Genomic DNA, 13,701 nt, shown 5'->3' with positions numbered 1-13,701 from the left:
AGGACAAACCCAATGTTTCAGTCTTGAGTTGGTAAAATACTTTGAAACTGATCCTAATTTCAAAGTTATCAATTTCCATTATCTGAAATTTTCTAACTTCCTACTAATATATCTCTCCCAAAGTTGCTTTGTAATCTGCCCTAATGATTATAATGTAAAATTAGAGAAGTAACCATGCTTTTAAAAGGGAATTAAGTCTTTACTGAATTTTACTCAGGTGAAACATTTGGTCAGAATCTCCTAAGGCCACAACTTGTGTGTTTGTGGGGGGGGGTGTCCAATGGAGGAGTTATACATAATGGATATTAAGGCAGCTTGATCTGAATATTAATCTATTACTCTGGGGGGACTCAGCAAATGGTTTTATATGATTAAAACAAAGGTGTAGGGCTGGGGGGTGGCTCAGTGGTAGAGTATTTGCCTACCATGTGCAAAGCTCTGGGTCCCCTCCCCAGCAATGTGTGGGGGAAAGGTGGGTAAATTGGAGGTTTAATTTTTTTCTGAAAGTGAATGGTCAGTTAGAAGGTATAAATAAATGTTTTTAATATATGCAGAAAGTGCACTGGTCTTCTGTCTCAGAAGACCTGCGTGTCTGGAAGTTGTAGCCCTCAGCACAACTTTCCCTGAGTTGCTGCAAAGGCACAATGGCTGTAATAGAAACGAGGGCTAGAAAGGGTAGGAGGCTCAAAGAGAGGAAGCCCTGTACAGATTTTTAAAACTTGGTTGATGACAACATACTTGAATGTGCAGTTTGGTCTTAAAAGTCAACCATTATCATTAAGTCCTTTGCCTCTTAAAAGTTTCATTACATGAATTGAATTTGAATTTGATCTTTTTTTATTGTGGGGGGGATTTTTCTGTTGGATAAGGTCACAGAGCATGAGACTGGTAAGCATTTCTCTTTTTATTCCACTTTTTTTTTGGGGGGGGGTTTGTTTGTTTTTACAAACAGTATTCCTCAAAATGGGATCAGAAGGCAGGCATGGCTGTATTTGGAGATTTAACAGTGTACTTTATGCTATTGACTTAACTGTTGTTTGGACTGCCTGTTTATTCCCAGAGAAGAAAATGAAAAATCTGTCAGTTCAAATTCTTGGGGAACATCAAGTCTTCAGAATTTATCTAAAGCTTATCATGATTTCATAAGACTTTCTTTGCATGCAGCTATTAGTCCAGTACAAAGCACTGATTTGTGATTCTTAGACTGTTAATTTCTGAGAGTTTTGGATGGAAATGTATGAATGTTAATTTATGTATGTAAATTAGACACATTTTTCTAGATTCCGTGGGCTTTTATTAAAAATAGAGACTTTCTAGGGATTTACTTAGGCCATAGGGTGGCCAAATCAATAATAATGACAATAATATTACTAATCATAGCTAACATTTATTGGGCACTTACTATGTACCAGGCACTATTCTATTTTTTAAGGATTTTTATAACAGCTTTATTGAGATACACTTTACCATGAAGTTCACCCTTTTAAAGTGTACAACTCAGTGTTTTTTAGTGTATTTATAGAGTTGCACAACATCACTGCTATCTAATTTTAAAACACCATTATCGCTTCACAAAGGAACCCCACATCCATGAGCAGTCACTCCCACTACCCATTCACCTCAGCCCCTGTCAACCACCAATCTGCTTTCTGTCTTTATTGATTTGGCTGGGCACTGTTCTTCAGTGCATGGTGTGTCTCTTCTACTCTTAGATATAAAGTGCTAGAGTTCTCATTTTACATGTAGAAAATTGAGGCACAGAAGAAGCTAAGTAAATTGCCTGAGATCACACAGGAAATTAATTTACAATAGGAATAACAGATGAAAGCATAGTAGTACACAATTTTGGATTGCATTATTGTATACATGAAAAAGAACACACCCCTTCCCCAGGGATTGCCCCCTTGTTATTAGACTTTCCACCCTAGAATTGATTGGAGGTAGATAATGCTGATCCTTTTTTTCTGAGTAGTGGAACACTACACATCAGCAGCATCTGAGAACACAAAATTAGTTGTACATTAAGAAGAGTTCAGTTTGCTGCCCTCATCTCTTTTTGAATTCTTTCCTGTCTCTTCCACTACCACCACACACTTTTAACCTTTTCTCTCAAAGTTTTAAGACTCAAACTTTTGCCTCTTAAATTTCCCAGAGGGATGGTAAATGCATCAGATGTAACTTATCTCTTCAGGTGTTTATAGTCTAGGGATGCATATACTTATTTCTCATACCTGTTAACATTCCTAACACCTCAGTAGGCAAGCAGGAATAGAATACCTTTCTAGATGGGCTAAACTAGGTAAGAGGAAGAAATGTCCGAGTCAAGACTTTGCCTTAATGAAGTCAGTGTACCCCTGGTAGGAAGTGGCCACACACCACTCTTATTCACTCTATTGTCCTTGCAGAGCCTGTATACTCTGTGCAATCACTGCTGGTAATTTTGTGGTCCTCTCCGGTACTCCCATCTTAATCCTGATTGTTCCTATAAATAATAAACCTGTGAAAAGAAGAAACCTGTAACTTGGTTTGTGAATGTTAAATAATGTAAATAAAAGCACTGGAAAATGAGTGTTTTTGTGTGCCTATCCTTGTGCTGAAGGTACAGAGATATTACTGCATACCGGTATCAGATACATATATATGTGCAGATGTGCATATGGTCATCAGACAGTATTGAATGCTGTATAGGATTGCACAGGGAGCACGCTAGAAAGGGAAGTCACATTTATTGAGTGCCTATTATCAGCACATCTAATCACAGCAGCTGAGAGGATAACCAGGAGATAAAAAAGTGAAGTTTATGGACTGGGATTGTGGCTCAGTGGCAAAGCACTTGCCTTGCATGTGTGAGGCACTGGGTTTGATCCTCAGCACCACATAAAATTAAAGACACTGTGTTTTCATCTACAACTAAAAACTTTTTTAAAAGTGAAGTTTATAACTTGAAGCAAGGAGAACTGGGGGTAATTCCCAAAGCAGTGTCTCCTCAACAAAGCAAGCATGGGGTTTTTAATGGAGAAAATCATACATATTCATACAGAAAAGACTCGTCACATGTAGAGGTGGGCACATTCTTAAACATACTCAGTTTGAAGTCATGCTTCTTCTCACATTGTGAGTTTAAAAATGGTGGACAGAAATACTTCTTGATGGAGAATTTGATTTTAAAGTGAGCAAAGTTTACTCTAGGTCATCTAAATGTGGATAGTTAGAATGACTTCAATGACTTAGGCTGGATTCTTATAATTTCTTGTAAGTTAGAAGCACATTTACAATCATTTAAAGGGGCAGTCCTCCCCACTTCAATCATAGGTGATTGTTTCTAGAAGTATCTGCCAAAGGGCTGACATTTTTTGGTAGGTGGTATTAGCCTTATCTTAAGGAATCTGGGTCTCAGGGAAGTTAAATTGCCCACTTATGTAGGGAATGGTGCAACCAGTATTCAAATTCGGATTTTAATGACTCTTAAAGCCTCTTTCCTAAGTCAATTCCTTGCCAAGTTAAAACTATATCTACTCACTTAAATGAATTTAATTCAGGTAAATCAGGCAATTTAGGAACTTGGTGAGAAACAGAGATTTTGGTCTTTTGGAGACAATACCTGCTTGTCTTTTTAGTTTATAATCAACTTAGAGAAACTGAATTCTCTGTTGTTCTACATAACATAGTTGAAAAGTCATGGTTCTTAATTTTGGTACCTAAAATATCAGAGAAGGGAGCCTTTGAAGAGTTGGGATAATTGGTGTAATCTAAGAAGAGAAGAGGAAGAGCATTCCAAATGGAGAATCCTTGTGAGCAAAGGTAATCTGGAGCTAGTAGGTCTGTATACTGCACGTTTGACAGTGTGGCATATTGTCCTGTGTATAATTTTATATCTTTTACTCTGCAAAGTAAATACAACCAATGAGTTTTTAGAGCTAAGATAATAGGCTCAGAAAAGTGAAAGAATGTGTCCTGGGTTACAAAGTCAGTCTCAAGAATGCAATTGGAAACCAGAAACAGTGGTGTGCACTGTAATCCCAGCTACTTGGGAGGCTGAGGCAGGAGGGTCTCAATTTTGAAGCCAGCGTGGGAATCTTAGACCCTGTCATAAAATTTAAAAAGGCTGATGGGAGGGAGGGCTGTCATGTATAAAGCCCTGGATTTCATCCCCAGCACTTTAAAAAATGCAATTGGAAGATTGTTCTTTATATTAATAAAAGCCTTCTAATGAGAACTCAAATGTTGAAGTGAATTCAGAGTTAGCTGAGACAAAATTGAAGGTTAAGTATTGAAAACCAGAGAATTCATGTGGTTAGGGCTCACCGTGGTGGGAAATAGGATGTCTACAAGGGATTGCCTTACCAAAAGTGACTTCAAAGATATACATGAGGACATGGTGAGCAGTTGGATTGGGAGGAAGGTAGAGGGAAGAGAGAAAGATCAGTGTCTTGAATCTGTAAGTCAGAAGCCTACAAGCAAGGTGTGCCAAGAATAGTTGTGTAGGGGCTGGGGCTATAGCTCAGTGGTACACTGCCTGCCTCACACACGTGAGGCACTGTGTTCGATCCTCAGCACCACATAAAAATAAATATATTGTGTCCATATACAACTAAAAAAAAAAAGAATAGTTGTGTAGGTGCTGACTTGGCTACAGAAGCAGTGATATTCTACAGACAACTGGACATATGAGTCTGCAGGGTAGAAGTCATAGATAAAAATGTAAATTCTAGTCAATAGATGCCATTCATACTGAGAGGACATGATATCACTGACATAGTCTTGATTACAACCGAATTGCTAGAGGGCAGGAATTTAAAAGGAACCAGAAAGAGGAGGAGGTAATGAAGCAAAAACAAGCAATGAATTTTCACAGTATATTCATCTGAAACTAAATCTATGGGGTCATTACCTTGATTTTTTTCAGAAAATATGAAGAATTAAGTAAAGACAGAAATTTAAGGGAATAGAGACAGGTAAAGAGATTTAACTATTATATTCAAAGCATTTTAATAGAGGTATGAACAAAGGCAGTGGGAACCCAGAGATGAGATACTTTAAATGTCTTTTTAAGTTGTAGGTGGACATAATACCTTTATTTTATTGTTTATTTTTATGTGGTGCTGAGGATCGAACCCAGTGCCTCATACGTGCTAGGTGAGCACTCTACCACTGAGCCACAACCTCAGCCCAGAGATACTTCACTGTGCTCAGGTATTGACAGCCCATGAAATCACTTGCTCTGTCTGTTGACAGTCTTCTCCAGGTAAGGAGAAGCTTGCTGCTCTCCAAGGGAGAGGCATTGGTATATACTCTCACTGAGTCCTTCTTGATATTAGCCCTCAAGATACATATATCATTATCTCTTCACAAATAAGGAAGTAGAGACACAGAAGTGAAGTGACTCGCCCAAGGCCACATGACTAGTCAGTGGCAAAAGTTGAGACTTGAAATCAGGTCTGATTCTGGAGAACACATTAAGTTAGAATTAGCCAAACATAGGCTGCATGGAATGGAAAAATCCAAAACGAGTGGCTTCTATAATATAGAGGTTTATTTCTCTCTCATATTAAAAAAAAAAAAAAGGCTAAAGGGAAGAACTCCAGGGCTGGCATGGTGGTTCCCTGGCAACATGGGATCTAAGCTCCAAATTCTTTGTGTCACCAATTATAGTATTAGTTTCCTTCCTAAAGGTGACTGCCTAGTCCAGGTGCCCAATTCATTTTATCTGCATAGCAGAACAATGTTAGAAGGCGGGGAGGACAAAAGGGCAGTTTTTCTCAGTTTAGTTAGCTCCCTTTGAGCTACCATCTTAGAAGCTGAGCACAGCACTTCTACTTATATCTCATTGCTAGGGAATTGAACTACATGAGCAAATAGCTTCAGAGGCAGACTGACAGGTTAATTCATTGCTGCCCCAAATAATATTGGAGTATGGCTATTAAAGAAGAGGGAATGAATATTGAATGCAGCAGGCACTCTTGCTCACATTTCTTTATTTTAATCTATTTTAAGGATAATTTAAATATAAGTATTTCCTTTTTTGTGGTTCTGGGGATGAAACCAAGGGCCTCATGCATATGAAGCAATTGCTCTACCACTGAGCTTCATCGCCAGCTTTATAATACTCATTTTTCAAAGCACAGGCTGATGAATTTTGACAATTGTGAAGAGTCACATGAAACTCTAAATATTTTCACAACCACCATCAAGATATTGAATAGTTTCATCATTTCTACAAGGTCCCTTGTGTCCATTTATCATCCATCTCCTCCCATTCCTGGTGCCAGGTAATCAGTGATCTGCTTTCTGTCACTTTTGATTAATTATTTCTATTCTAGAATTATGTGTGATTTCTCCCATCTGATTTCTTGTACTCTGCATGTTTGGGATACCTGTCATTACACACATCAGTCTGTTCCTTTTTCTTGCAAAGTAGTGTCATTCTGTATGAATTCATTCTTTTGTTAATGGATGTTTCATCTGTGCTCTAAAATTCATCACTTGAGTTATCACCAAAGCTGTTCTTCCCCTGGGCTGCTCCCTGAAGTGACTGAGTGTGAGCGGGATTCTTAGGCCCATTCCTGGGAGAAGGGGGTCCTCCCTGATGGGTGATTGTTGTTTAAGGACTTCTCAATAGTGTGAGGGAGTTTTCTTTTCCTTCCTTCCTTCCTTCCTTCCTTCCTTCCTTCCTTCCTTCCTTCCTTCCTTCCTTCCAGGGATTGAACACAGGGGCACTCGACCACTGAGCCATATTCCCGGCCCTTTTTTGTATTTTATTTAGAGACAGGGTCTCACCATGGGGGACTTTTCTTAGAACTGCACTGAAGTCCAAGATGTTTCCACCCATCTTTCCTCCTTCGCTCTCATTTGGGGGTGGGGGCAAGGACCGGATATTGAACTCAGGGGCACTCGACTACTGAGCCACATCCCCAGCCCTGTTTTGTATTTAATTTAGACAGGGTCTCACTGAGTTGCTTAGCACCTTTCTGTTGCTCAGTTGGCTTTGAACTCACAATCTTCCTGCCTCAGCCCACACAGGTGCTAGGAACTGCACCACTGCACAGGTTCACTCTTTTTCACTCAGGATCAGACTTGCATCATGATCTGATACCCTCCCAGACTCTCTTAGCTTCCCCTTCATTTGCTCTCACAGGATTTTCCCTAATGGATCACTGGCATATTTGATCTAATTTTACATCGACTTCTCAGATGATGAGATTAACACAGATTATTTTCTGTTTGATATCAGAAGCAAAACAATTATGAGCATTTGTGTGTGTGTGTGTGTGTGTGTGAGAGAGAGAGAGAGAGAGAGAGAGAACCCAGCGCCAGGGGCACTTAAGCCCTGAGTCACATCCCCAGCCTTTTTTATTTTTTATTTAGAGACAGGGTCTTGCTAAATTGCTTAGGGCCTCTCTAAGTTGTTGAGACTGGATTTAAACTTGTGATCTTCCTGCCTCAGTCTCCCAAACTGCTGGGATTACAGGCATGCACTACCGCACCCAGCATTATGAGCATTCGTGTTTAAGATTTTTAGTGGGCCATGTTTTCATTTCCCTTGATCAATAACTAGGAAAGGAATTGTTGAGTAACATGGTAAATATATATTTGACTATCAAAAAAAAGTCAAATCGGGGCTGGGGTTGTGGCTCAGTGGTAGTGCACTTGCCTAGCATGCATGAGGCACTGGGTTTGATTCTCAGCACCACATAAAATAAATAAAATAAAAGTCTATCAACAAATAAAAAATATTTTTAAAAATGTCAAATCATTTTCCCAAACAGTTGTGCCAATTATACTACCACCATCAGGGTTTGAAAAATCCATTGCTCTCTATATATTCTTAGTAACCCTTGATATTTACAACTATATATTTATAATTTTGTAACTATATTTATAAATTTGTAGTATGCCGCAGTCTTGGCTGGGCACAGAATCACGAGCCACCACACAGCTTTGTAGATTCAAACAGCAATTCTTTATTCCCGAACTCACACCGGCCTCCACACACGTTCTGGGGCAATCCCAGTTCTGCTGCCACCCAATTCACCTATTACACGAGGCTTTTTTCCCAAAATGCTCTCTGAATCTCACGAGAGCTCAACGGGAGCTCAGGTAGCAGGAACGCCCTAATTCCAGCAGCAATAATCCTCAACATCGAACTTCCCTAAAACCCAAGGTCTTAAACTGGGAACGCCCTAAACCCAAGGACCGGGATACTATACTTCCTCAAACTGCAGGATACACCCTAATCCTGGATCCACCCTCATCCTTGAGTAGGGTCATCTTTCTCAAACACACATGCAAGGTCACAGCAAATTTAACATGGGGTACGCTGGCAAGGAAATCGATGCGTCATTCCTACTTGGTAATGGCCCTCAGCATCAGTATAAGTTTATATCTATAAATTTTAAACACCAATTGTTTATATTTTAGCCATTCTAGTGTATATATAGTTGGATATCATTGATCACCATAATTCTTAACCCTTCAAAAGGTTTTATTGTTAACCTTTAACAAAGCTGGAATTTGACCCCAGATTGCCTAAGTAAAGGGTGCATGCTTCTTTTACCCTATGAGACTGCCTATGATAAGAATGAGAGAAATACACATCAAAACTAAGATTTCATCTCACTCCAGTCAGATGGCAGCTATTAAGAATAAAACAACAATAAGTGTTGGCAGGAATTTAGGGGAAAAGGTACACTCATACATTGCTGGTGGGACTGCAAATTGGTGCAACTAATCTGGAAAGCAGTATGGAGATTCTTCAGAAAACTTGGGATGGAACCACCATTTGACTGACCTATGCCACTCCTCAGTTTATACTCAAAGGACTTAAAAATAGCATACTACATGGACATAGCCACATCAATGTTTATAGCAGCATAATTCACAACAGCTAAATTGTGGAACCAACCTAGATGTCCTTCAATAGATGAATGGATAAAGAAACTGTGGTGTATATACACATTGGAATATTACTCAGCATTAAAAGAGAATAAAATCATAGCTTTTGCAGGTAAATGGATGGACCCGGAGAATATCATGCTAAGTGAAGTGAGCCAATCCCAAAAATCCAAATGCCAAATGTTTTCTCTGATATGAGGATGCTGATCCATAATGGGGATGGGCAGGGGAGCATGGGAGGAGTGCAGGAACTTTAGATAGGGCAAAGGAGATTTAGGGGAAGGGAGGGGGCAGGGGGTAGGAGAGACAGTGGAATGAGATGAACATCATTACAGGTAACTAAGTATAAGTATAAAGAACACGAATGGTGTGACTTACTTTGTGTACAACCAGAGAAATGAAAAATTGTGCTCTATATGTGTAATATAAATTGAAATGCATTCTGCTGTCATGTATAACAATTTAGAATAAATAAATAAATGTAAAATAAAAAGAGAGTTGTAAAAATAAAACAAACAAAAAAGAATGAAAGAAATGGGGAAAGATAAAGCATTAGGAAATTAGATAAAATTAATGCTGTGAGGAATAGGGTTTTGTATAAATTGATGCTAAATAAATGGATATATAAATGAACAAGTATAATTAAGGCTCTGAAAGTTAAAAAAAAGTGAGACAATATATGCAGCTCACTCTCCCCCCACCTCTGCCCCCTGTATTAGACATTGAATCCAGCTCTACCACTGAGCTTACATCCCTAGACCTGTTTACTTTTTATTTTGAGACCAGGTCTCATTAAGTTGTCCAGTCTGGCTCCAAACTTGTGATCCTTCTTCCTCAGTCTCCTGAGTAGCTGGGATTATAGGGGTGCATCACCATGTCCAGCTGCAGCTCACTCTTTATAAACATTTGTAAAATGGTGTAAAACATACAAATATTTGTACACAAATGTTCAGAGCAGCACCATTTCCAATAGCCAAAAAGTGGGAACAATTTGTATGTCCACCAATGAATTCCGAATGGATAAAAAATGTATGGTAAATATATGAATGGAATGTTAGTCATAAAAAATGAAGTACATGTTTCAATGTTGATAAACCTCTAAACATTGTGGTAAAGCAAAAAAGTGAGACAAAAAAGGTAATATATTGTATAACTCTAGTTAAATAAAATATCAAGCATAGGTAATTCCTAAACTGTCTAAAAAGTGAATAATTAGTAGCATTTTGTAGGAAACAGGTCCCGGATAGGACCAGCATGTGGAGATGTGTTCTTCTGTGCCTTGTCCCATTGTTTTGAAACTTCCATCTGGATACATTCAGAAATTCTGGAAAAAATAGGCAACAAGTAGAATGTAGTTTAAGTTGAGGAGCAAGGGGAAAATTTCATAGTGTTGGATCTATTTATTTTTAATTATGTATATTTAGGGAAGGTGGTTAGATATCAAAAGGAATTAATATTTACTCTGTGTTAGCTAATTGTCAGGAGTTGAGCTAAACATGTATATGTGTATATACATTTTTTTTTATTTTACATATATATAAAATCTGTCTACAACCTTTGTAAGCCTTTGGTTACAAGTAAAAGAAATATAATTAGTTTAAGAAAAAATTGGCTTCAGGTACAACTGGATTTGAAATGCTCAAACAATGTCATTAAGACTTTGGGACTGGGTTTTGGTTCAGAGTGGAGTGCTTACTTAGCATGTATGAGGCCCTGAGTTCTATCCTCAGCACCACAAGCAGAAAAGAAAGAAGAAATTGTGTGTCTTCCCTCTTTCTGTCAGCTCTGGGGTTGACATCTTTCTCAAATAGACTCTTCATATGATGGCAAATATGTCGCCCAGCTGTTCTTAATGTGTGCACACAGCCTTTAAAGAACAAGTCAAGCTATGAAGGACAGGGACCTTTTTTCTCCCAACATTCTTCCCCAGAGGTCTCTGATGAAGGAGTTTGTACTCTTTTAAATCACTATGTCCAGAAGAAAGGCACCATAAGATTGAATGTTTTGAGTGAAATGTCCTGCTCTTTGGTGGTGGAAACGGACTCCTGCTGATTCATAATTGGTAGGAATTACACAGTGGGGGAGGGGCAAAAACATAACAGGTCTCACTATATCGTTGTCAAATGGATGCCATCATTTCCACTTTACAGAGAAGGAAACTAAGGCCCATAAAATTGAAGTGATTTGCCCTAGAAGGGCAAGTGACAGACCTATGAACTTAGAGGTCTGTGAGTCAGAAGAAGTAGCATGAACAGTGGATGAAACTTTGGATGGGAGATCGGACAAGCTGAGTTTCACTTTGGCTTTGGCCACTGACTATATACATATGTAATAATGGGGTAGTCAATTGCACTGTCCCACATTCCCCATAAAAATGTGATATAGAAATAATGTCCCCATTTCTCATTTCACTGTGAGGATGAATACATATATGAAAGCATTTTATGAAGTGGTATGTAAATTTAAAATGTATTCCTTAGTATATTCAACAATGGGAACATATTTTATATTTATCAGTTTCTAAACTCAGATACAGTAAAATTGATTTTGGGGGACAGATATATGAGTTTAAATATAGGAATAAATTTGTATAATCAGAATATTTCCATCAACCAAAACCAAAAAAAACCCAAAACAACCCTGTAGTGCTAGTCATTTATAATGACACCCACTTCCTACGACACAAACACTGATAACCACTGATCTGTTCTTTATCAACAATGGTTTGTCTTTTAAGGGATGAAATTCTATGTTATGTAATCTTCTGAGACTGCTTCTACCACTTATTATAATACATCTTAGATTCATCCATGTTGCTGTGTGAATGTGCACTTTGTTCCCTTTTATTGCTGAATAGTGATGTGGTTGTACCACAGTTTGTTAATCTATTCAACAACTGAAGGATATAGTGTTGTTATTAGTTTTGTGCTATTACAAATAGAGCTGGGGGCTGGAGATACAGCTCAGTGGTAGAGTGCTGGCCTAGCATGCACAGGGCCCTTGGACCCAGCCCCAGCACTACCACCATCACAATAACAAAACAAAACAAATAGAACTGCTATAACTATTCTTCTATGAGTGTCTGTGTGAACATATTTTTTCCTAGGTTAATTACCTAGGAGTGAGATTGCTGAGTCTCATAATGAATGTATAGTTTGCTTTACAAGAAATTGTCAAATGTTTTCCAAAATAGCTATAAAGTTTTGTATTCTGACCAGCAATGTGGGAAAATTCTAGTTGCTTTGCAACCTGTCAAGGGCACTCTGTACTGCCAGTATTTAAAAATTCTAGTCATTTTAATAAGTGTATCATAGTATCTCATGGCTACCTTGATTTGCATCTCACTAATGGCTAATCATCTTTAACATCTTTTCATGGAATTATTTGCCATCCATACCTTTTGTGAAATGTCTCTTCATTTCTTTTGCTCATTTTCTTTTCCTTTTCTCAGTACTGGTGATTAAAGCCAGGATCACTCTACCACTGAGCTGCATCCCTGACAATTTTACCTTTTTTTTTTTTCTTTTGAGACAGAATCTCAATAAATTGCCCAAGTTGGCCTCAAACTTTTCATTTTCCTACCTCAGCCTCCTAAGTAACTGAGATCACAACTGTGCACCACCACATTCAGCTTCTGTTCAGTTTTGAGGGTTTTTAAAATTTATTCTGCACAAAAATCTCTTGTACAATGTATGCTTTGCAAGATTTATCTCCCATGTTTGAAGCCTGCCTTTTTGTCCATTTTAACAGTATCTTTCACAGAGCAAATAATTATTAATTATTTCATCAATCATACCTTTGGTGTCACATCTAGAACTGTTTGCATAACCCCAGGTCATGAATATTTTTTTTATTGATTGTTCAAAACATTACAGAGCTCATGATATATCATCTTTCATACATTAGACTCAATTGGGTTTTGAACTCCCATTTTTACCCCAAATACAGATTGCAGAATCACATCTGTTACATACTCACATTATTACATAATGGCATATTAGTGACTGTTGTATTCTGCTACATTTCCTATCCCCTACTATCCCCCCTCCCCTCCCCTCCCATCTTCCCTCTCTACCTCCTCTGCTGTTGTTCAATTCTCTCCCCTTTTTCCCCCTCCCCCTTGCCCCTCATAACCTCTTATAATTTTGTGTATCATTGAAGGTCTCCTACCATTTCCATATGCTTTCCCTTCTCTCTCCCTTTCTCTCCCCCCATTCATCTTTGTTTACTGTTAGTCTTTTCCTCATGCTCTTCCTTCCTGTTCTGTTCTTAGTTGCTCTCTTTATATCAAAGAAGACATTTGGCATTTGTTTTTTAGGGCTTGGCTAGCTTCACTTAGCATAATCTGCTCTAATGCCATCCATTTCCCTGCAAATTCTATGATTTTGTCATTTCTTAGTGCTGCATAATACTCCATTGTGTATAGATGCCACATTTTTTAATCCATTCATCTATTGAAGGGCATCTAGGTTGGTTCCACAGTCTAGCTATTGTGAATTGTGCTGCTATAATCATTGATGTGGCCGTATCCCTATAGTGTGCTCTTTTAAGGTCCTCAGGGAATAGTCCGAGAAGGGCGATAGCTGGGTCAAATGGTGGATCCACTCCCAGCTTTCCCAGGAATCTCCATACTGCTTTCCAAATTGGCCTCACCATTTTGCAGTCCCACCAGCAGTGTACAAGTGTACCCCTTTCCCCACATCCCCGCCAACACTTATTGTTGTTTGACTTCATAATGGCTGCCAATCTTACTGGAGTGAGATGGTATCTTAGGGTGGTTTTGATTTGCATTTCTCTGATTGCTAGAGA

This window comes from Spermophilus citellus (assembly GCF_964194105.1).
Source record: "Spermophilus citellus genome assembly, chromosome: X".
Lineage (NCBI taxonomy): Eukaryota > Metazoa > Chordata > Mammalia > Rodentia > Sciuridae > Spermophilus > Spermophilus citellus.
The sequence above is the reverse complement of the archived record's forward strand: the minus strand, read 5'-3'. Positions refer to the sequence as shown.